This window comes from Mustela lutreola, chromosome 3, assembly GCF_030435805.1.
Source record: "Mustela lutreola isolate mMusLut2 chromosome 3, mMusLut2.pri, whole genome shotgun sequence".
Lineage (NCBI taxonomy): Eukaryota > Metazoa > Chordata > Mammalia > Carnivora > Mustelidae > Mustela > Mustela lutreola.
The window spans coordinates 101,110,012-101,136,611 of NC_081292.1; positions in this window are offsets into that span (position 1 = coordinate 101,110,012).

Below are 26,600 nucleotides of genomic sequence, written 5' to 3' on the forward strand. Positions count from 1 at the left end.
ATCTTATGGTTTTGGGTGCAATTGTAAATGGGATGGACTCCTTAATTTCTCTTTCTTCTGTCTTGTTGTTGATGTAGAGAAATGCAACTGATTTCTGTGCATTGATTTTATATCCTGACGCGTTACTGAATTCCTGTACAAGTTCTAGCAGTTTGGGAATGGAGTCTTTTGGGTTTTCCACATATAGATTCAAATCATCTACGAAGAGTGATAATTTCACTTCTTCTTTGCCGATTTTGATTCCTTTAATTTCCTTTTGTTGTCTGATTGCTGAGGATAGGACCTCTAGTACTATGTTGAATAGCAGTGGTGATAATGGACATCCCTGCCATGTTCCTGACCTTAGCGGAAAAGCTTTCAGTTTTTCCCCATTGAGAATGATATTTGCGGTGGGTTTTTCATAGATGGCTTTGATGATATTGAGGTATGTGCCCTCTATCCCTACACTTTGAAGAGTTTTGATCAGGAAGGGATGCTGTTCTTTGTCAAATGCTTTTTCAGCATCTATTGAGAGTATCATATGGTTCTTGTTCTTTCTTTTATTGATGTGTTGTATCACATTGACTGATTTGCGGATGTTGAACAACCTTGCAGCCCTGGAATAAATCCCACTAGGTCGTGGTGAATAATCCTTTTAATGTACTGTATAATCCTATTGGCTAGTATTTTGTTGAGTATTTTCGCATCTGTGTTCATCAAGGATATTGGTCTATAGCTCTCTTTTTTGGTGGGATCCTTATCTGGTTTTGGGATCAAGGTGATGCTGGCCTCATAAAATGAGTTTGGAAGTTTTCCTTCCATTTCTATTTTTTGGAACAGTTTTAGGAGAATAGGAATTAGTTCTTTAAATGTTTGGTAGAATTCCCCCGGGAAGCCATCTGGCCCTGGGCTTTTGTTTGTTTAGAGATTTTTAATGACTGTTTCAATCTCCTTACTGGTTATGGGTCTGTTCAGGCTTTCTATTTCTTCTTGGTTCAGTTGTGGCAGTTTATATGTTTCTAGGAATGCATCCATTTCTTCCAGATTGTCAAATTTATTGCCGTAGGGTTGCTCATAGTATGTTCTTATAATAGTTTGTATTTCTTTGGTGTTAATTGTGATCTCTCCTCTTTCATTCATGATTTTATTTATTTGGGTCCTTTCTCTTTTCTTTTTGATAAGTCGGGCCAGGGGTTTATCAATTTTATTAATTCTTTCAAAGAACCAGCTCCTAGCTCGTTGATTTGTTCTATTGGTTTTTTGGTTTCTATTTCATTGATTTCTGCTCTGATCTTTATGATTTCTCTTCTCCTGCTGGGCTTAGGGTTTCTTTCTTGTTCTTTCTCCAGCTCCTTTAGGTGTAGGGTTAGTTTGTGTACCTGAGACCTTTCTTGTTTCTTTAGATAGGCTTGTACCGCTATATATTTTCCTCACAGGACTGCCTTTGTTGTGTCCCACAGATTTTGAACCGTTGTATTTTCATAATCATTTGTTTCCATGATTTTTTTCAATTCTTCTTTAATTCCCTGTTGACCCATTCATTCTTTAGAAGGATGCTTTTAGTCTCCATGTATTTGGGTTCTTTCCAAACTTCTTTTTGTGGTTGAGTTCTAGCTTTAGAGCATTGTGGTCTGAAAATATGCAGGGAATGATCCCAATCTTTTGATACTGGTTGAGTCCTGATTTAGGACCGAGGATGTGTTCTATTCTGGAGAATGTTCCATGTGCACTAGAGAAGAATGTGTATTCTGTTGCTTTGGGATGAAATGTTCTGAATAAATCTGTGATGTCCATCTGGTCCAATGTGTCGTTTAAGGCCTTTATTTCCTTGTTGATCTTTTGCTTGGATGATCTGTCCATTTCAGTGAGGGGAGTGTTAATGTCCCCTATTATTATTGTATTATTGTTGATGTGTTTCTTTGATTTTGTTATTAATTGGTTTATATAGTTGGCTGCTCCAATGTTGGGCCCATAGATATTTAAAATTGTTAGATCTTCTTTTTGGACGGACCGTTTTAGTATGATATTGTGTACCTCCTCAACTCTTATTATAGTCTTTGGCTTAAAATCTAATTGATCTGAAATAAGGATTGCCACTCCTGCTTTCTTCTGATGTCCATTAGCATGGTAAATTCTTATCCACCCCCTCACTTTAAATCTGGAGATGTCTTCAGGCTTAAAATGAGTTTCTTGGAGGCAACATATATATGGGTTTTGTTTTTTTATCCATTCTGATACCCTGTGTCTTTTGACAGGGGCATTTAGCCCATTAACATTCAGGGTAACTATTGAGAGATATATGAATTTTGTTGCATTGTATTGCCTGTAAGGTGACTGTTACTGTATATGGTCTCTGTTCCTTTATGATCTACCACTTGTAGGCTCTCTCTTTGCTTAGAGAACCCCTTTCAATATTTCCTGTAGAGCTGGTTTGGTGTTTGCAAATTCTTTCAGTTTTTGTTTGTCCTGGAAGCTTTTAATCTCTCCTTCTATTTTTAATGATAGCCTAGCTGGATATAGTATTCTTGGCTGCATGTTTTTCTCGTTTAGTGCTCTGAAAATATCATACCAGCTCTTTCTGGCCTGCCAGGTCTCTGTGGATAAGTCAGCTGCCAATCTAATACTTTTACCATTGTATGTTACAGACTTCTTTTCCCGGGCTGCTTTCAGGATTTTCTCTTTGTCACTGAGACTTGTAAATTTTACTATTAGGTGACGGGGTGTGGGCCTATCCTTATTGATTTTGAGGGGCGTTCTCTGAATCTCCTGAATTTTGATGCTCGTTCCCTTTGCCATATTGGGGAACTTCTCCCCAATAATTCTTTCCAGTATACCTTATGCTCCCCTCTCTCTTTCTTCTTCTTCTGGAATCCCAATGATTTTAATGTTTTTTCGTCTTATGGTGTCACTTATCTCTCGAATTCCCCTGGTTTTCCAGTCCCTTTTTTCCATCTTTTGCTCAACTTTTTTATTCTCTGTCATTTGGTCTTCTATATCACCAATTCTTTCTTCTACCTCATTTATCCTAGCAGTGAGAGCCTCCATTTTTTATTGCACCTCATTAATACCTTTTTTGATTTCAACTTGGTTAGATTTTAATTCTTTTATTTCTCCAGAAAGGGCTTTTATATCTCCCGAGAGGTTTTCTCTAATATCTTCCATGCCTTTTTCGAGCCCGGTTAGAACCTTGAGAATTGTCATTCTGAACTCTAGATCTGACATATTACCAATGTCTATATTGATTAGGTCCCTAGCTTTCGGTACTGCCTCTTGTTCTTTTTTTGTGGTGAATTTTTCCTTCTTGTCATTTTGTCCAGATAAGAGTATATGAAGGAGCAAGTAAAATACTAAAAGGGTGGCAACAACCCCAGGAAAATGTGCTTTAACCAAATTAGAAGATATCCCAAATCGTGAGGGGAGAGAAAGGGGATAAAAAGAGGTTTAAAAAGGAATAAAAAAAAAAAAAAGAAAAAAAAAAGAAAAGAGAAGAAATGAATTTTTAAAAAGACAACAAATAAAGAAAAATATAAAATGAAAAAATATATATATTAGATAAACTAGTTAAAAAACGTTAAAGAAGAAAAGGGTAAAAGTTAAAAAAATTTTTTACCCGAAGGCGAGAAAAAAAAACAAAAAATGAAATAGAAAAAAATAAATTAACTGCAAGACTAAAAAAAATCACAGGGAGAAAGCCATGAGTTCTGTGCTTTGCTTTCTCCTCCTCTGGAATTCTGCTGCTCTCCTTGGTATTGAAACCGCACTCCTTGGTAGGTTAACTTGGTCTTGGCTGGATTTCTTGTTGATCTTCTGGGGGATGGGCCTGCTGTAGTTATTCTCAAGTGTCTTTGCCCCAGGCATAATTGCACCGCCTTTACCAGAGGCCTGGCTGAGTAATCCGCTCGGGTTTGCTTTCAGGAGCTTTTGTTCCCTGAGCGCTTTCCGTAGAGTTCTGGAGGAAGGGAATACAAATGGCGGCCTCCTGGTCTCCTGCCCAGAGGAGCCGAGAGCTCGGGGCCCCACTCCTCAGTGTGCCCTCAGAGAATAGCGCCCAGTTATTCACGTCTGCCTGACCTCCAGCCACGCTCCGAGCTCACCGAGCCTGCGACCGGTTCAAGGTAACACCGAGCTGCGAGCTCACTGTCGGCTCTGTCTCTGTAGCCAGCTTTCCTGTTCCAATACCCGCAAGCTCTGTGACACTCAGACACCCCCGATCCTTCTGTGACCCTGCCGGACCTGAGGCCACGCTGACCCCACGTGGCTTTCGCCCCGGTTTAGCCTCTGGAGCAATGTCCCTCAGTGGAACAGACTTTTAAAAGTCCTGATTTTGTGCTTCCTTGCTCCGCCGCTTTTCGGGAGCCGGCCCCTCCCCCTGGGGTCTGTCTTCCCGTTGCTTTGGATTCACGTCTCCGCCAGTCCTACCTTTCAGAAAGTGGTTGTTTTTCTGTTTCCAGAATTGCTGTTCTTCTTCTCTTCGATCTCCGATGGATTTTCAGGTGTTTGCAATCTTTAGATAAGCTATCTAGCTGATCTCCTGCTAGCTGAAGTAGTCTCAGCCTGCTACTTCTCTGCCATCTTGACTCCTCCCCCCAGTTCTTCATATATTTTAAATACAAAACATTTGCGTGTTATGTGTTTTGAAAATATACCCTCCAACTCATTTATAAATCTATTGTTTAATTTCCAATAGTTGAGAATTTTCTAGTCATCCTTTTTGGATATTCATTTTCAGCTTAGTTCCACTGTTAATATAAATTATGCTCTGTATGGTTTCTTTTTTTTTTTGAAGTTTGTTGGGAATTACTTTATAAATCAACATATGAAAAATTTTGGTGGATATTCTAAGAGCAAATGTAAGTTCTGTTTTTTCTGTGTTCACTGTTTTCCATCTGTTTTTAATCATATATACATACTACTAACTATACTATTTACATATTTTAATGTACTAATATACATATAGGAATCATATATATATATATATATATATATATATATACAGATATATGTACACACTGTTATTGCTTTTATTTTTACATTTGCAGTTCTTTTCCTTTAAAATTTTAGTAAACATATTCCATTTATCTAGCTTCCATCATTCATGCTTGGCAGTTTTATTTTAGTTTTATTATTATTATTATTATCATTATTATTTAGTTTTAAAGAGAGAGTGTGTGAATACACATGAGTGGGGGTGGTGGTAGAGGGGCAGAGGGAAAGGGAGAGGATCCCAAGCAGCCTCCTGACCAGTGGTGAGCCCAAAATTGGGCTCCATCTCATGACCCTGAGATCATGACCTGACCCAAAATCAAGGGTCTGCACCTGACTGACTGAGCCACACAGGCAACCCTAGTTGTATTTTTTTTTTAACGTAGTATGTCTTTTTGCTCTGGCTTCTATTAAAACTTTTTTCATGTCTTCTGTCGGTGTTCCTCTGATATACCTATATTTTATTTTCTGGCATTAAGTACATTCACATTGTTGAATGACTATCACCACCATACAGTGCAGGGCTGTTGACATCATCCTAAACTACAAACTCTGTACCCATTAAGCTGTAACTCTGTATTCTTTCCTTCCCCATCCCTTGGTAAGTACTCTTCTACCCTGTTTCTACAATTTGACTATTCTTAGGTATCTCATATAAAGTACTTCATGTATTTGCCCTTTTGGGTCTGTTTTATTTTATGTAGTATAATGTCTTCAAGATTTATGCATTCTGTAACATGAATCAGAACTCATGTGCTTTTTAAGGCTGAATTATCTTCCATTGTATTTCTATACCGTATTTTGTTTAGCTATTCATCTCTTGATGAAACTTTGGGTTGTTTTCACATTTTAGCTATTGTGAATGATGCTTTTATGAACACTGTTTTACAAGTATCTGTTTTAGTCCCTCTTTTCAACTTTTAGGTATATACCCAGAAGTGGAATTCCTGAATCATATATTAGTAATTTAATTTTTTTGAGGACCCATTATACTATTTTCCAGAGTGGCTGCACCATTCTATGTTCCCACTTGCGACACATAAGGTCTCCAGGTTTTTCATATTTTGGCTGACACTTATACTCAGTTTTTTTGTTTGTTTAATAATGGCCATCCTAGTGAGCATAAAGTGGTACAACATCTTGGATTTTATTTTCATCACTGTAATGATTAATAATGTTGAGCAACTTTTCATGTGCTTATTTGCTATTCATATATCTTCTTCAGAAGGTGTCTATTTAAGTATTTTTCCCATTTTTAATTGGGTTGTTTACTTTGTTATGGATATGTGCTTTTTTTGACTGGCTTCTTTCACTTAGGATAATAGTTTGCTAATGGCATGATCAATATTTCATTGGACTTTAATACTGAGCAGTATTTCTTTGTGTAGATGTACCACAGTTTATCCAATCACACCTTGACATGCACATAGGTTCTTTTGAGTTTTTGGCTTATGAACTTTTGCATTTAAGCCTTTGTATGTGTCTATTTCCATTTCTAGAAATATGTATAAATATATGGAACTAGAATGATTCATTCATATATATATGAATATTCTATATTCATAACTACAGATATAGAGAGCTCAAATATTCACAAAGTGAGTGTATCATTTTATATCCCACTAGCAGTGTGTGAGAATTTTACTTCCTCCATGTCTTTGATAGCACATGATTTGGTTAATCAATTTTAGCCATTTTTATAGGTGTACTGTACCATATCATGGTTTTAATTTGCATTTTTCTGACACTTGTATCTGTTGGTTTAGAATTTTTACTGATTTTTAAAAAAATGGCCATTACATCTTCACATCTTTTTCTTTTTCATATACTCTATTTATAATTTAAGCTAATTGAAGTTGTATCCCTGATTACTAACGATAATGCTATCCTTATTTTTTTGTTCATTTGTTTATGGTTTTTGAATATTTTAATCTATTTTTAATTTGGAAAGTATTTATTGTTATGTTCTCAGACTACTAATTATTTATTTTTTAACATCCAAATTGTCTAACCTGTCACAAATCTCATTCAGTGTATTATATTTCTTCTCAGACATTATATTTTTCATTTTTACATATACAATTTAAGTTTTAGTAAATTTCTTTCTATTTAACATGTTCAATATGACTTCCAGCTTTTTGAACATATGGAATATAGTTGTAATAACTATTTGAGATTTTTCTCTTCTAACATTTCTGTCAATTCTGGATAAGTTTGGATTGACTGATTATATTCCTCATTTTGGATCATTATTTCCTCCTTCTTTGCATGCTAGTAGTTTATAGTTGGGTTCAAACAGTGAATTTTACCTAGTGTTGGATATTTTTACGTTTCTAATTTTTTTCTTAACCCTTTCCTGGAATACATTTACAATATTTGGCAATAGTTTGATTCTATGCATATTGCTTTTGATATTTGTTAAGTGAGGTCATGAAAGACATTATTGTAAGGTAAATCATTTCCCACTCTTTTGATAAGATCCCCTGAGTACTGTACCCAATACCTTGTGACTCATTAAAATTTGCAATCAGCTGGGTGGTAATAGACACTATATCATTTTTGTGACCTCTAAGTACTACTGTGTATGTCTGTTTTTTATTTTATTAATATATTTTATTTTTGAATGTGGTATTAAGTTCACAGAAAAAAAGTACCTTAGAAGGTACTAAGATTTTTTACATTACCCTCTTTGCACGCAGATAACTTCTCTCACCAGAGTGATGCATTTGTTATAATTGACAAACATACATGTTTATTATCATTTAGAGTCCATAGCTTACAGTAGATTTTATTCTTGGTGTTGTCTATTGTATGGGTTTGGACAAATGTATAATGGTGTGCATTTATCATTGGGATATTATAATTTTATAACCTGAATATCCTCTGTGATCTGTTTATTCATATCTCCCTCCTTCCCTATTCACTGGAAACAACTGATGTTTTTAATGTCTCCATGGTTTTATCTTTTTGAAGATGTCATATAATTGGAATCGTGTGATGTAGTCTTTTCAGACTGACTTTTTAAACTTAGTAGTTATCATTTAAAGTTTGCCCATGTCTTTTCATGGTTTTGTATCTCATTAAAAAAAATACTGAATATATTGCATTGTCTGGATATACCAGAGTTTACTTATCTATTCATTTAAGGATGTCTTGGTTCTTTTCAAGTTTTAGCATTTATGAAATAAACTGTTATAAACATTTGCTAACAGTTTTTTTAATGTATGCACAGTTTTCAACCCCTTTGGGAAAATTTTCAAAAGCAAAATTACTGTATTATATAATAAAAATATGTTTGGTTTACAAAAAACTGCATCTCCTGGTAATGTTGTCTTTGATATTGCTAGTTTAACTCCCCTGTGATCTGATAGCAGACATAGTAGGATTTTTATTCTTTTAAATTTGCTAAATATGTTTTATGGCCCAGGATGTGGTGCATTTTGGTGAATGTTCCATTCACTGTGTATTCTATTGTTGCATAAAGTAGTCTATACATGCCCATTATATCCAGTTGATTGATGGTGTTGTTGAATTTAATTATGTCCTTACTGATTTTATGTCTGCTGGATCTGTACATTTCTGATAGAGGGTTGTTGAAGTTACCAAGTATAATCACGATTCATCTGTTTTTCCTTGTAGTTCTAATAGTTTTTGTTTCAATGTATTTCAGTGTTGTGGGGTTATGTGCATAGATATTGAGGAATGCTATGTCTTTTTGGAGAATTTACCCCTTTAACATATAATGCCCATCCTTATCCCTGATAACTTTCCTGACTCTGAAGTCTACTCTATCTGAAATTAATGTAATTTTTTGGTTTCCTTTGATTAGAATGTATGAATGTTGTTAGAATGGTGTGTTTTCTCCACCCATTTACTTTTAATTTATATGTGCCTTTATGTTTAAAGTGGATTTCTTGTAAACAATATGTAATTGGGTTTATTTCCTATCCACTCTGACAAGTTCTGTCTTTTAATTGGTACATTTAGACCATTGATGTTCAAAGTGATTATTGATGAAGTTTGATTAATATCTATCTTATTTATGTGTTCTATTCATTGCCCTTGCCCTGTTTTCTACTTATTGCCTTTATCCCCTTTTACCATTTTTCTCCATTTTATGGTTTTGTGTAATAATAGAAAATATATGTTAGTTTCTTCTCCCAGATCTTGGCACTGAGCTTTGAAACCCTTGTAAATTCCTAAGGGTAAGAAGACTAGGGACATCTTTTGATCTTTTGAGATGACTCTTACTGCACTCTTGGATGGTTTCTGGATGGTCACCAAAAAGACCAAGCTATGATTAAAGGCTTGGAATTTTCAGCTTTCCCTCCCATCCTTCAAAGAAGGGAGAGGGGCCAGACCTTGCCCTGTGTTATTTCTTCACTTGGCTATTCATCTGTATTCTTTATAATCTTTAATAAACTAATAATTTTAAACAAGTGGGCTTTTTCCCCCTGAATTCTGTGAGCTGCTCTAGCAAACTAAACAAAATTGAGAAGAAGGTCATGGGGATCCCTCATTTGTAGGCAAGCTGGATAGAAGTTGTGGGTAATCTGGCACCCTAGTATTTGAAATTGGCACCTGAAGTAGGTAAAAGCAGTTTTGTGGAACTGAGCCCTTTAATATATTGACTCTGATGTTGTCTCTGGATACAGAGTGTCAGAATTGAGTTAAATTGTATGATGCTCAGCTGCTATCACAGATAATTTCTTGGTGTGGGATAAAATCTCCATGCATTTGGTGACCAGAAGTATCAGAAATATGAGTAGTAAAGAAGACTCAAAGAGAGAAAGACACAAAGGGGAGAACTTTTTTTTTCCACAAAAGAAAAAAAGACCATGTTTTCCAATATGGGTCTCAACTGAGCTTTTTATATTTTATATGACTCCATTTCTTCTTTTTTCTTAGCATACATTATGCCTCTTTTTAAACTCTTCTTGGAGCTTTGCCTTAAAGTTTGCAATATACATTTGTAACTAATCCAAATCCATTTTCAAATAACACTATAGTGAGAAACCCTCTCATTCCTAATATCATCACTGCTATTTATTATATATATATATGCATATATAAGCATGTATATATGTATATATGCATATGTAATTGAATATGTTATTGCTGTTGTTTATTATTTTGAACACTGTTTCCTGTTAGACTAATAATAAAATAATTTATTTTGCCTTCAATTTCACCTCTAATTTTCTCTATTTTCTCTCTTTCTTTTCTTTTCCTTTATCTTTTTCTCTTTCTCTTTCTTTCTCTATTTCTTTCTTAATCAATTTCCTTACCTATATAATTTTCCTTCTCTATGGAAGTTATTTTAACACTTCTTGCAATATAGGTCTCTTGGCAACAAACCTTAATTTTTGTTTGTTAGAAAAAGTCTTCATTTTTCTCCCCTTTTTGAAGGATAACTTTGTAGGGTACAATATTCTAGGTTGGTGTTTTTGTTTTTTAATTTTTTTTCTCTCTTAACACTTTATTTTACTCTACTGTCTTCTTATTTGCTTAGTTTCTTTGGAGAAATTAGATATAATTCTTATTTTTGCTTCTCCATAAATAAGGTGTTAGTTTTCTTTCTTTCTTTCTTTCTTTTTTTCCAGAACTGTATCTCTGATACTCTGTACTTTGATATTCTAGATGTTGTATATTTGGAAATTACCCTAGGTGGTATTCTCTGAGCTTCTTGTAATCTATGGTTTAACTTCTGACATTAATTTGGGAAAATTCTCAGTCATTATTGTTACAGATATTTCTTTTGACCCTTTCTGCCTTTCTTCTCCTTATGGTATTCCTGTAACACATATTTTTTTTGTAGTTGTCTTATAGTTTTTGAATATTCTGTTTTGTTTTGTTTTGCTTTGTCTATTTTTCTTATTGCTTTTATTTTTGAAGGTTTCTTTTGAAATATCTTTCAGCTCAAAGATTATTTCCCCATCTATGTCCAGCCTACTAATAAACCCTGCAGAAACATTGTTCATTTCTTTATTAGTGCTTTGATCTCTATTATATATATATATATATATATATATATATATATATATACACATATATGTATTTTATTTTTACTTTTTTATTAGGATTCCCTTCTCTACTTACATTGTCTATCTATTCTCCTATGCTATCTACTTTATCCAGTAGAGCTCTTACCTTAATCACAGTTGTTTTAAATCCCTGATCTGATAATTGCAACATCCCTGCCATATCTGAGTTTGGTTCTGATGCAGCACTGTTTCTTCAAATTGCATTTTTTGTTTTGTTTGTTTTTTTGTTTTTGCTTTTGGGTTGTGGTATGTTCTTGATAGCTGGACAAGTACTGGGTAAAAGGAACTTCTATAAATAGGCTTCTAGTAATTTGGTCACAAGTTGTGGTGGGAAGAGAAACATTCTATGGTCATATAATTAGGTCTCAGTTTTTTAATGAACATTTGCTTCTAAATGTAAATTTCACAAGTGTTTCTCAGTCCTTAACATCTCTCCTCCCTACTTAGGTGGGACACCTCAGCTAGATAGTAGGAGGAACCGGAGAGTGAGGTATTTCATTTCCTCTACATGGAAGGTTAGAAATAAATGAAGCTGAAATTTCCCTTCTCCCAGGTTATATAGGCTTTGATAAACTATAATGGTTTGGTCCTGGGTAAATACTTTTTTCCTGAAGGCAAACCTTGTTTAGAAAGAGACAGTGGTCTTCTGTACTTAAACAGGTTTTTTTTTTTTTTTTTACCCTCCCCATGACAGAATAATGAGTTGTTTGTGTGTGTGTGTATGTTTCTGATATTCACTTGGAGTACCTGTTTGGATGGTAAAACAAACAAACAAACAAACAAAAAAACCCCACATAAATGTGGGGGACTCTGATGACTGATTCTTTTGGAGTTTTTATTTCTCAGACATGCTCACACTGAGCTTACAGTAATCTGTCAATTACAGTTCAGGTATTCCTACTCTGACCCTGGATTCCATGGAGGCTTCTGCTCTAGTGGGCTGTGATTCTCTGTACTTTCTGGTTTATATTTCTAGTTTGGAAAGCAACAGTTTTCACTGTGACCTCATTTCTTGTATGAATCAAGAAGAATTATAGATTTTTGAATTTTTTTTTCTTTTTTAGCTTTTGTTGTTAGAATAGAGTGGTGGTTCCCAAGCTCCCCACTTGTAAGATTAGAAACTAGAAAGTATTCTTTCCAATCCTTTCTGGTATTTCTTTCCATACCTTAGGTAGTTTACTTACAAGTATATATCTGTCAATACTCTTTGGAGTACCTAACAGAGGGGCATTTTTCATCTGTCTAGAATCCCATGTGTAATCCTCTGTGTAGCTCTGCTTTCTCTGGTACTTGCTTTGAAAATTCTAGCCTCCTTGGCCTCCCCTGATGCTAAGCCCTATTTTTTCAACTCGGGGTGTCTCCTGGTTTCTTCCTCGGTTCCTCTTTCTTGAACTGCAGCTTGGAATCTCTATTAAGGAAACAATATGGTCATTATCAGACTCTCTTTGTTTTATTCTTAGCTCTTAGAATCACTGTTCTTCATTTGTTAATGTTCAATGTCTTAGAAACTATCTTTTATATTTTCTCATTTTTAAATTTGTTTCCAGTGAGAGATCATGTCTGATTCACTTTACTCCAATTTAGTCTTAACTAGAAGCCATCCATTTTATAATTGCTATTTCATCTTTTTATTGATTTCCCCTTTCTGATAAACTTTTATATCTTGCCATCTACTTTGTTAAACATACAAATCAGAACAAAATTTGAATCCATTTATGGTAACTTAAATATCTGGTTCATCTATGAGTTTATTTCTGTCTTTTCTTTTCTTCTTTTTCCTTCCTTTCCTTTTCTTTTCCTCCTTTCCCTTCTTTTCCTTTCCCTTTTCCTTTTTTCCCCTCCCCTCCCTTCCCCTCCTCTCCTCTCCTCTATTTTCCTTGTCTTCTTTCTTCCTTTTCTTTTCTTTTATCTTTGTTTCCTCTTTCTTTCTTTGTACTACTTTGATGTTGGAATAATAATTTATGATTAAAGCCTAGATGCTGTGTATAGTAAAGTTTTAGAGATGCCACATGATGGTATATATCTTTGTGTTGATTTAATTTAATGATTGCTAGCCAGTTAGATAAGGGGCAAATCACAAACTTCTATCTGGGATCTACATACATGTATAGAGTCTGGACTCTTATGTTTTAATTCATGGTCTATTTATGATTTGTTCCTACTCTTAGTGTCAAATCTTTCAGAGTCCCAACTCTGAACCTGAGTGTTTATATACAGTCTCTATTTCTCATTTAGACAAATGTTTCTTTGTATATTTGTTGGTGTAAGGCTCTCAAAAGCTCTATTTATCTTCTTAGCCTCTCAGAAGCTGCTTTATTCTTGATATTTATACTATCGTCTTGCTTTGCTTAAAACTATGGGTCAAACACTTTTAGGGGAAACATGAAATAGTGTATTGACCTCACTTCTGTGTTTCTTTCTAATATCATGGAATAATTGTATTTGTGTGCACCTGTGTATGTGTATTATACAGTTGTCCTATTTGTTTTTGGTAGGAGGATTGGCTTGATAATAACTTCTAAATCATAGCTATGAGTGGAGGATCATGGTACTGTTTTGAAATTCTTTTTTTTTTTTCTTAATCCATTAAGGCTATGATCTTTAAAGGTCTCTTAATCTGAAAACATTTTTGTTTTCTTATCTTTAAAGTAGAGATGGCCTATTTCACAGAGAGGGTATAAATATAATGTAAGATAGTGGTTTTTGTTTTTGTTTTTTGGAAATACCAAGTAAGGTAAAATTTTCTGAAAACATGATCACACATTATGTATAATGTTATTTGTTTATAAAATAATAATAATAAACAATTAAAAAACCAACTAGCTACAATCTGTTACATATGAACTACACTTTGTCAAGTATTAAGATTCTTATTTACAATCCTACAATATATTATGCAGTTATTTTATTTTCTTTGCAAGTTACCATTGAAAGTAATCTTTCTTGTTAAGACTTATTTTAGATTGAGCATTTTTCAGAACTCTAAACTCATTATTGTAAAAGTAAGGCTCAGTAGAGAAAATACAGATATTTCCATGTTCTGCTTTTTTTTAGGTTCTTATTGTGATTTCAAATTCTTATGAGATGAGACCTTGTTTAAGCACTTTATCCTCTCTGAGCCTAATTTATCTCACCTGAAGAATAGGGCTGATACTGCCTTTTTTTAAAACTGTTTTTTGAATAAGATAATATATGTAAAGCCCTTACCATAATGCTCAAGATATAGTTGTCATTCAAAATGGCTGTCAATGCTTAAACTTGATTTTCTATAAACTTTTTCATAAGCATTTGAATTCATATATAACAACAGGGATTTTTAAAAATCTAGAATATCACAGATCTTGTTGAAATAAGCTAATATTATTGACAAACTAATACTTTGCTTTTAATTTGTGTAACATGACTTTTGAATAGGAAGTGGTGCTATTTGTAGTTCCTCAATAAAACATGATATTTTGTTCTCTGAATTCATTCCCTCTGCCTCAAATTATCTCATCCTTTCACCTTTCTGAATAATTCCTATAATTACCTTCTGAACAATTTTAACTATAACCTGACCCACAATGCTCTCTATAAAAAAATAGCATGAACTAAAAAACCTCTCATTCTTAATTAATTACACAAACTTATGTCAAGTATTAAAGTTGAATTGGTTTCTTAAATGTCTCTATTCTGGTCCACTCTCCACTAGAAACTACTTCTCCAAATGAAAGACTGTGTATTTTTCATTTCTGAATTTCCAAGTATTAACTCAATGCTTGGTATGTGGCAAGTGCTCTAGAAATATGTGTTTCAGAAATACATTTTAGAAAGAATGAATGAATCGATGAATGCTATAGTCTTATCAGCTGTCACATAGCTTTGAAAAAAAGGTAATCTAAAAATGTACATGAAGCAAGTTGAACTAAAACCAGTAGCTTCCAATATTGGCTGCACTTTAGATCTTTTGGAGAACCTTTAAAATATACACTCTCTAGATCTCTTCCCCAGAGATTCCAGTTTGCTTAGCTTGGGAGTCATGAGTTCTAAAATTCAAATATTTGAAAAGCTTCCTAAGAGATTACAAGTGTTACTATGTTTCAGGAGCTTTCTATTAAATCCTTTCCCCATAGTAAGAGATCATAGACATTTATGGATAATTAGCATATGCCTTTTTTCCTTTTTTTCAAGTTTTCATTTAAATTTCAGTTAGTTGGTGCACCTGGGTGGCTTAGTGGGTTAAACATCTGCCTTGGCTCAGGTCATGATCTCAGAGTCCTGGGATGGAGCCTCGCATTAGGCTTTCTGCTCAGCAGGGAGCCTGCTTCCCCCCCTCTCTCTGCCTGCCTCTCTGCCTACTTGTGATCCCTCTCTCTCCATCAAATAAATTTTAAAAAAATAAATAAATTTCAGTTAACATACAGTGTAATGTTAGCTTCAGCTGTAGAATTTTTGTGATTCATCACTTACATAAAACACCCTATACTGATTATAAGTGCACTCCTTAATCCCTATCACCTATTTCATCTATCCCCCTGCCCACCTCCCTTCTGGTAACTATTAGGATGTTCTCTATAGTTAAGTCAGTTTTCTGCTTTGCCTCAAAAAGATAAAAATAGAACTACCATACCATGTAGCTACTGCATTAGTAGGTATTTACCTAAAGGATGAAAACATTCTGATTCAAAGGTGTACATGTACCCCGATGTTTATAGCAGCATTATTAACAATAGCCAGATTATAGAAAAAAGTCCAAGTGTCCCTTGACTGATGAATGAATAAAGAAGATGTGGTATATATATTTATAATGGAATATTACTCAGCCATAAAATAATGGAAACTTACCTTTTGCAACAACATGAATGGAACTAGAGAGGATTATGCCAAGTGAAAAAATCAGTCAGAGAAAGACACATGATTCCACTCATATGTGGAATTTAAGAAAAAAGCAATGAAATATATGGGGGAAAAAGGCAAACTACATGTCTCAATTTTTAAATTTTTATAAGAAATTACAAATAGAACATAAAAAGAAGAAATAAATATGGGATTGGTTAAAAAATATGAATACTGGGTTCTACATGTGAATGACATTACATTTTTGAAGCAAACTTTCTGACACCTGAGAAATAAAATAGCTTTCTCTGACTTGAAATTGTATTTAAATCTAAATGGTTACACATATGCAAACATAAAACTTTATTAATTATTGTAGAAATCCAAATTTTATTAACCGAATATTGTCTTGGAATATCTATAATATTCTCTATGAATATTGGGATGAATGTGAGTCTTGTCATTAAGGGATTACAATTTGAATTCTGGATTGATTACTGTAGATTTTATTAATGGGGGGAAGCCTCCTCTCATGTCTTACCCAAGTTTCTCCATGTGTAAAATCAAGGGTACTATAAAAAATATGGAAATGCCACCCCCATAGACCTGTGTGAGCAGTTGCTCTACATTGAGTTTTCTGAGAAGCATATCTAGAGATGGAATTTGCAGGGTATTTATTAGGGTATATCCTTGTAGAGGGAAAGAAAGCAATATTTTGTAGAGGTCAAACGTGAGGTAGCATGCCTGATGATATCCTCAGCCAACTCCATGGGAAACTTTATAGTAAAATGACCATCAGTTGTCCTCATGTTGCATTGAAAAGCTCTAGTATTTACACTGTGGGATAGACCACACTATTGGGGCCGATTCCACATTAAAACCTGTCAAAACCCTAGGGCCTGCTTGGGTCTGCTTAGCCAGAGTGACTCCATGTTGCCTAGGTAACCATTTTGTTGTTTAATAAACACCTCAGCAGTTACTATATCGGTTCCGGGTAACTGTTACTAAAACACACAGGTAGGAGACATCCATTCAGCCAAAGCCACATATGTAGAGGTCTGCAGTTGTGCCCTATAAAACCAACCTTTAAGACCAAGGGGGGGGTCTCTCTCTTCAGAGGTGGCCCTGGCCAGTCAGGGCTTTGCATAACTTTCACTTTGTCTCAGTCTCATTCCTTTGATAATGGAACCCAACATTTGGGGGCTCATTTGGAATGATGAGAACTGAGTCAACATCAGAATTTCTGGGGAAAGCCTCTGGAGGTAGGATCTCGAGATATTATTCTGCGAGATCTGGTCTGTCTGTCTGGTTGCAGAGCTCCAGGGTATAGCCCAGCAGGGAGAAGCTGAATGTGGCATTGCTCCCCAGGACTGGAGTGGATATGGGGATGCGCAATCCCTCTTCTGGTAGATCGCCAGGGGGTTCAAGTTCCCCTAGGTGGCCAGGGGACCGAGAAAATCCCCACCAGCAGGTGGTTGCAGGGGACCGAAAAATCGCCACCAGCCGCTGGGTCTGCAGTTGTCTTTGTCTTGTCTTTTTGTTGTCTGTTATGTTGCTTGTTTGTAGGGGACCAAGAAAATCCCCACTGGCGAATGTTTGTAGGGGACCAAGAAAATCCCCATCAGCAGCAGTTTCTGGGTAAGGGCCGCTAGGTCTGTGGTTTTTGTGTCTTGTCTTTGTTGTCTGTTGTGTTGTTTGTTGTGTTTGAAGAAATGGAGCAAACAGGGAGTAAGGGACAGCATTTCAAGGTAAAGCCACCTTGTCGGGTGACAAGGTTTACCCAGGAAAACTCTCTAAAACTGGGAATCCTTTCTCTGCCTTCTGGCAGCACTTTGTTCTTCTGTCTCCCTTGTCTGTTTCTGCACCAAGTTGGGTATGGCCTGCATAACTGGCCTCTAGACCATCCTTGGTGTTTCCTCACCACGGCTCCTTCTCTCTTCACTGTCAAGGAGCAAGAAGAGCAGCCACTACCCCCCCCCCCCCATTCCAGATCATCCCACCCGGGTCTCAGGTAAACATTCAAAATGGAATGGCTACAGGTGAAATGTAAATCAGTATTTAAACTAAGTTAAGTTTGTTGGTTTAATTAAGATAGAAATGTCTTTAAAGTTACATCAGTAAATGTGAAACTTCAATCAAAGTTTACTTAACATCAAATAAGGTCATGTTATTTATAAAAATCTGTTAACAAAGAAATGACTGAACTGATGGTTAATTGTCTGTCTCAAACTTTTAATGGGTAATTGTTAAGGTAGCTTTCAAAATCTTTGGTAACCTAAACTTTAAAGTTTTGGTTGGATGACAAATGGAATTAAATTATGGACATCTAAGTCTTAACCAAATGGGATAAAATACTAAAGCATTGAGTACTTAATGTAGGTTTGTACAGGTATTCAATATATTAAACTAAAATGGGTAAGAATTTCCAGAACTAGTAACATGGTGCCTCGATCCCCAGCAAATGGAGGACTACTGCCCAAAGGAACCCCCACACTGGAATCCAAATTCTGATGAAGGTAAGGAGAGCCTACATTTCTACTGCCAGACTCTACTGGGAGGCCTCCATGCGGCTGTGAAGAGACCCATAAATTTATCTAAAATTAGTGCAGTAACTCAAGGTAAGGATGAGTCTCTGGGGGCTTTTCCAAAAAGGCTTATTGAAGCCTATAAAATGTATAGCCCGATTGACCCTGAGGTGCCCAAAAATCAGAGGACAATAAATCTTGCCTTTGCCAGTTAGTCAGCCCCAAATATAAGGAGGAAATTTCAGAAAATTAAAGAATTTGAAAAGAAAAATCTGGCTGAGTTAGAGGGAATAGCAGAAAAGATGTTTAAAAGCAGAGATACACATAAAAAAAAAATAAAAAACAGCCTAGAAAAATAGTTAAAGTTTTGGCATTACATGAGGCAGGAAGGAGACAGGGGGAAAGAGATCAGTAAAAAGAAAAAAGGCAAGTAGGAGATGGTCAGTGGAAACAAACAAACAAACAAAAAAAGCCTAAGCACAGAAAAAGCAGATGGGAAGACTTAGATTCAGATCAGTGTGCTTACTGCAAGAAAAAAGGACACTGGGCCAGGGAGTGCAAGATGGCAATGCTGACCCCCAAAACTGAAGAGGCCATGTTTTGGAGCCCCTCCCAGAACCTCGGGCTAAAATTGAGGTAAAGGGGAAATCAATTGATTTTTTGGTGGACACGGGAGCCAAATTTTCCTCATTACTAAAGCCTATGGAAAAACTATCTGGAGAGGAAGTCTGGATACAAGGGGCAAATGACACACACAAAAAACATAAATGGACAACAAAAATTTAAATTTGACCTCGGGAATAGTCCAGCATTGATTCTTGGTCCTTTCTAATACCCCGTATAACCTGATGGGAAGAGACCTCCACAAACTACAGGCTGGCATTCAGTTCTCAGAAGGAGACATGTCTGTGACTTTAGGACAGCCCATTGTGCAGATGCTTGTGACAGCAGTAGATGAACACCTCCTTTACAAGCCAGTCTCCAAAACCAGAGGAGATGGGGGAGGGAAGCCTTCTTCAAACCCTACAGATCATGTTTCTTGAAGTCTTGGCAGAAGGGAAGCCCCTGGCTGGCCAAGTGACTGCCTCCAGTAATGATACAGTTAAAAGAGATGGCCATGGCTGTTCACATCTGGCAGTACTCTCTCCCCTGGGAAGCAAAGGAAGGGATCAGAAAACACATTAGCCACCTCCAAGGAGACGGGATCCTAGTTCCTTCCTTGCGAGTCTCCATGAAACACACCTTTGCTTCCCGTCTAAAAGGCTGAGACTGGGGAGTACTGACCCATTCAGGACTTGCAGGAAATCAACAAATGAGTTAAAGATATCCACCTGACGGTGCCTAATCCCTATACCCTATTCTCCCTCCTGGGCCCCCAAAGAACTGTGTATACCATCTTAAATTTCAAGGATACATTTTTCTACATACCTTTGGCAAAGGAGTCTCAGCCCCTTTTTGCTTTTTTTTTTTAATTTTTTATTTTTTATAAACATATATTTTTATCCCTAGGGGTACAGGTCTGTGAATCACCAGGTTTACACACTTCACAGCACTCACCCAAGCACATACCCTCCCCAATGTCCATAATCCCACCCCCTTCTCCCCAACCCCCTCCCCCCAGCAACCCTTTTTGCTTTTAAGTGGTCTGACACACAGAAAGTGTTGCAAGGCCAGCTCGCCTGGACAAAAACAAACGCCTGGGTGACAGGGTATCAGACCCTCCTCCTCAATGAACCAAAAGTGACTTTCTGGCCCCTGGTGGTGATGAATCCATCCACGTTGCTGCCAGAGGAACTGACTGACCATAGTACTTGCTAATAGCCACTGAGGACTATGAGTCATGCTTGCGGGGGACGAGCCACTTATTTAGACTTTGATCTCCACAAGGGAGTGTATTCACTGTCTGAGTCCAGGAAACAGGTAATCAATTGATACCCCTGCTCCACCCACACAACTGCAGAGAAAATCCTAACCCCAGTCACAGGAATAAGGCCGGATCTCAGAGACACTCCCCTGCCGGATGCAGAGATAACTCTGTTCACAGATGAGAGTAGCTACATGGCTGATAAAAAGAGGTATGCAGGAACTGTGGTGCTTTCTCTTGAGGAGGAGCTCTGGAGAGTGGCCCTGCCACACATCTATATGGACTGTAGGTACGCCTTTGCTACTCTCCATATACATGGGACTATTTATAAAGAAAGGGGCCTATTAACAGCAGAAGGAAAAAAAATTAAAACAGAGAAAAAATATTGACTCTCCTCCAGGCTATTTGGGACCCAAAAGAGGTGGCCATTATGCATTGCCCAGGGCACCAAAAGGAGACTGATCTGGTTTCAAAAAAAGAAGGAAAAAAAAAAATTAGCAGATTAAGCTGCAAAGTAAGCAGCCCGAGAAATGGCACAAGAACTGGTTATACTCCTGGCTCCAGTCCTACAAGAAAAACCAAACTATTCAGAGAAAGATTTAAAATATTTACAAACATGAACTAAATTAGACTATAAAGGGGATTGGGCTACTAGAAAAAATTAGTAAGCCAAATACAGCAGGACACTCATTTAGGAATATGCAAACTTGAGCTCATGGGCAAGCAAGCAAGCCCTAATCTAAATTAGGGCATATGGCTCAGGATGTGATTGATAGATGTGCTCAATGTCAGGTGGTGAATGCAGGAAAAACTAGGATGGAAAGAGAAAAATAAAAAGAGGTAGAAAACCAGGAATTTATTGGGAAGTGGATTTTACAGAAATAAAATGAGAAAAATATGGACCCAAGTATATGTTAGTTTTTGTGGATACTTTTACAGGCTGAGTAGAGGCTTTTTCCACCAAATATGAAATGTCAGGAATGGTAGCCAAAAGCTACTAAAAAATAATTCCTAGGTTTGGGTTGCCTTTCGAGATCAGGTCAAACAACGGCCCTGCATTTGTGAGTTCAGTCTCACAGGCATTGGCTAAGGCCGTGGGCACTAATTGGAAACTACACTGTGCCTACCAGCCCCAGAGTTCCAGACAAGTAGAGAGAATAAATTGGACTCTTAAAGAAACCTTGACAAAGTTAATTCTGGAGACTGGCGGTGAATAGGTGGATTTCCTTCCCTTCATTCTCCTTAGGTCATGATGTACACCCTATTTAAACAAGGCTACCCCATTTAAAATAATGTTCAGGAGACCCTCTCCACTCTGCCCTTGGCTACAAGAGGTTGCCCTAGCGGAAATGACTGATCAGTCTGTACTCCAGTCACTGCAGGCACTAGAGTCTGTTTTAAAAAAAGCCCATACAGGGATCCAAACTGCCTACACTGAGACAGAGACAGAGGTGAAACCACATCTTTACCAACCCGGAGACTTGGTTTGAATACACTGCCCCCAAGTGGAAAACTTGGAGCCTCATTGAAAGGGACCATTCACTGTCATCCTGACTACCCCCAAGGAAGTAAAAACAGAAAACATCAGGGCCTGGATTCACATATGTCACATCAAATGAGCCAAAAACAAGATACCCCCACAGAAATGGAAGCCACTGCCAGTGGACTCCACCAACTGTGGACTAAAACTAAGACTCAAAAGGGTTTCATAACATGGTCACTTTTAACCCTGTTCCTACTCAGCAGTAGCCAGAGAATACCTCATTGACCTAAAACAACCCAATGGACCATAATAGTCTTATTAATAGTCTTACTAACTTCCTTAAGGCCCCCACCGGAGACTGGTTTGCTTACAGTTCAGAAAGAGTCAGGAATTGACTAATCTCCAAAGAAAAGGGGGGAATGTTGGGGCCGATTCCACGTTAAAACCTGCCTGGGCCTGCTTAGCCAGAGTGACTCCATGTTGCCTAGGTAGCCATTTTGTTGTTTAATAAACACCTCTGCAGTTACTAGTATTGGTTCTGGGTAACTGTTACTAAAACACACAGGTAGGAGACATCCAATCAACCAAAGCCACATACATAGAGGTCTGTGGTTGTGCCCTATAAAACTAACCTGTAAGACCAAGGGGGGGTTGCTCTCTTTGGAGGTGGCCCTGGCTGATCAGTCTGACTTCTAATGCTTGGCATAGAATAAAGCTTTACACAACTTTCACTTTGTCTCAGTCTCGTTCCTTTGATAACAGACCCAACACACACACACACACACACACACACACACACACACGTTCCCTTATTTCATGTGTCTCACCCTGGTCCTAGCATATTAAAAAGAAAAAAAAATCAGCATATATTTAATAAATGGATACACTGGTACTTAAATTCTTAACTTCTCATCTTAAATAATGTTGCTTTAGGAATATTCTTTCTGCCACATCATTTCTCTATCTCAGAGGTGACATCTGTCTCATAGCACTTCCTTTTATTACTGCACTTAAATAATAACTAATGTTTACATAAAGTATGCTATGTGCTTAATTTTTTAGAACTTTTTATGTATTATTTGTTTTTCATAATAATCATAAATGTAAGAAAATATTGTTTTAACCTTATTTTTACATAAGAAAATTAAAGAACTTTCCAAAATCACACAACCAAATTGTGGTGAGTTTGAATTCAAGGAATGTAGTAACTGCAGCATCTGTGCATCTGTGCCTTTGACCACTGTGATTTCCTGTCATCTCACAGTTGGTCTAAACAATGGTAAATAGTCTAATCTCTTAGGCAAGATAGTAAGTTCCTAAAGGAAAGGAAGAGTATTGCGTTTCTTTTTTTTTGTACTCAATGTAATAGATCTTGGGATTCCTTTAAAAGTACTATGAATTTTAGTATTGAGGGGTGCGAGGAAAGAAAAAAGGGAAAAAGAAAGAAAGAGGGAAATAAAGAAAGTATTAAAATGTAATATACAAGGAGAAAGAGAGAAATTTCTGGAAGGGGGGTGTTTTCTCAAAATCTAGAAGGTTAAATGTGTAATCAAGATGAGGGTAATTTTATTGAAACTGAAAGATCAATAGGTGCATTTAAATAGTTAGACACTAGAGTGTTTGATTTGAATATGTAAATGGATTTTCTTAGTGATAATGTCATATGTCTATTACCCCTTAAGCTTCCAGTGTTAATTTCTCCTCTGCCCATATGTTTCCAGGGTACAGATTTGCTGAGATAATGTTTCTTACTTAGCCTTGGGGTGGGCATTCTATCCTGTCTGAATGGCATCCTGATAGCCACAAGCACCTTGGGAAGAAGCCATATCACTGAATTCACCAGGGCATATTAACAGATAAGCTAAATTCTAGATATGACAATTAACACAATCACTCATTTAGAGAAATAATTTATTTAAAATTCCTTTGAGTCCTTTAGTCTTAAGATATGATTATAAAATCCATGCTTATTTTATTACCTACAAAGTTATGAGTTCTTAGCCAAATCGCTCTTGACATTTTGCAGAGGGAAATGATGAGGTTTTTTAAAAAATGCACTGGGAATATCTTACTTGTAGTGTAATGACTCTTGCCTCCCTAAGGGCAATGTTTCCCTTTGAGCATGGGGAATATGATGTTTATCTTCCTTTTGATACTAGTGGTCTACCCTTACAAGAATTGTAAGAAAATAGGCTCAGCTGAAAATAAATTGGAAGACTGATTATGATAGGCAAAGGTCAAAGGAGGAAAACAACAGTCAAAAGAGATATAAAAAAATCAATGTACAGTAATCAGTTGCTTTCTTATACACTGAAAATATAGAAAGGGAAATTAGAGAATTGATTCCATTTACTACAGCACCAAAAACCATAAGAAACCTGGGAATAAATGTACCCCAAAAGTCAAAGGATCTGTACTCGAGGAAGAGCTTTGAATGACACATTGCATCAGATGGACCTCATAGGTATGTACAGAACATTCCACCCTAAAACAAGAGAATACTCATTCTTCTCGAGTGCACATGGAAATTTCTCCATAACAGACCACATACTGGGTCACAAATCAGGGCTCAACCAATACCAAAAGATTGACATTATTCCCTGCATATTCTCAGACCACAATGCTTTGAAAATGGAACTCAACCACAAGAAAATTTTGGAAGGAATTCAAAAACTTGGAAGCTAATGACCAACCTGCTTAAGAATGTTTGGATTGGTGGCGCCTGGGTGGCTCAGTGGGTTAAGCCGCTGCCTTCGGCTCAGGTCATGATCTCAGAGTCCTGGGATAGAGCCCCGCATCGGGCTCTCTGCTCAGCAGGGAGCCTGCTTCCTCCTCTCTCTGCCTGCCTCTCTGCCTGCTTGTGATCTCTCTCTGTCAAATAAATAAATAAATCTTAAAAAAAAAGAATGTTTGGATTAACCAGGAAATCAAAGAATTTAAACAATTAATGGAAATCAATGAGAATGAAGACACTCGGTCCAAAACCTATGGGATACGGCAAAGACAGTCCTAAGGGGGAAATATATAGTCATCCAAGCTTCCCTCAAAAACACTGAAAAATCCAGAATACACCAGTTGTCTCTACACCTTAAAGAACTGGGGAATCAACAACAAATTAAGCCACCCCCACATACAAGAAAACTAGAGCAGAGATCAATGAGATAGAAACTAGGGATGCAGTAGAACACATCAATGAAACTATAAGCTTTTTTTTTTTTTTAATAATCATAAGATCAATAAACCATTGGCCAAACTAATCCAAAATAAAAGAAAGACGACCCAAATTAATAAAATTATGAATAAATGGGGAGAGATCATGACTAACACCAAGGAAATAGAAACAATCATCAGAAATTATTATCAACAGTTATATGCCAAGAAGTTAAGCAACCTTGATGAAATTGATGTATTCCTAGAAACATATTAACTTCCAAAACTGAATCTGGAAGAAACTGATAACCTGAATAGACCAATATCTAGTACCAAGATTGAAGCAGTGATCAAAAACCTCCCAAAAAACAAGAGCTCAAGACCTGACAAATTCCCTGGAGAATTCTACCAAACATTCAAAGAAGAAACAATACCTATTCTCCTGAAGCTGTTTCAAAAAATAGAAACAGAAGGAAAACTTCCAGACTCTTTTTATGAAGCCAGCATTACTCTGATCCCCCAAACAGGCAAAGACCCCACCAAAAAAAGAGAATTTCAGACAAATATCCTTGATGAATATGGATGCCAAATTTTCAGCAAGATTCTAGCTAATAGGATCCAATGGTACATTAAAAAGATTATCCACCATGACCAGGTAGGATTTTTCCAGGGGATACAAGGGTGGTTCAACATTCATAAATCAAGTGATGTGATAGAACAACTCAATAAGAGAAGAAAGAAGAACCTCATGGTTCTCTCAATTGATGCAGAAAAGGCATTTGACAAGATACAGCATCCATTCCTGATTAAAACCCTTCAAAGCATAAGGATAGAGGGAACATTCCTCAACTTCATAAAATCTATCTATGAAAAACCCACAGCGAGTATTATCCTCACTGGGAAAAAGCTGACAGCCTTCACTTTGAGATCAGGAACACAACAAGGATGTCCACTCTTGCCACTGTTGTGCAACATGGTACTAGAAGTCCTAGAAACAGCAATCAGACAACAACAAGAAATAAAGGTGTTCAAATTGTAAAAGAAGAGCTCAAACTCTCTGTCTTCGTAGGTAACATGATCCTTTATATGGAAAAGCCAAAGCACTCCATCCCCAAACTTCTAGAACTCATACAGCAATTCAGTAATGTGGCAGGATACAAAGACAATGTACAGAAATCAGTTGCTTTCTTATACACTAACAATGAAAAAATAGAAAGGGAAATTAGAGAATCAATTCCATTTACTATAGCACCATGAAATAACTGGGAATAAACCTAACTGAAGAGTTAAAGGATCCTTACTGGAAGAACTACAGAACACTCATGAAAGAAATTGAAGAAGACAGAAAAAAGATGGAAGAGCATTCCATGCTGATAGATCAGAAGAATAAACATTGTTAAAATGTCTATACTGCCCAGAGCCATCTATACTTTCAATGTCATCCTAATCAAAATTCTATTGGCATTTTTCAAAGAGCTGGAACAAATAATCCTAAAATTTGCATGCATGGAACCAGAAAAGACCCCAAATTGCTAAAGAAATGTTGAAAAAGAAAAACAAAACTAGGGGCACCATGTTGTCTGCTTTCAAGCTTTATTACAAAGCTGTGGTCACCAAGACAGCATGGTACTGGCACAAAATCAGACACGTAGACCAATGGAACAGAATAGAGAGCCCAGATATGGACCCTCACCTCTATGGTCAAATAATCCTTGACAAAGCAGGAAAAAATATACAGTGGAAAAAAGACAGTCTCT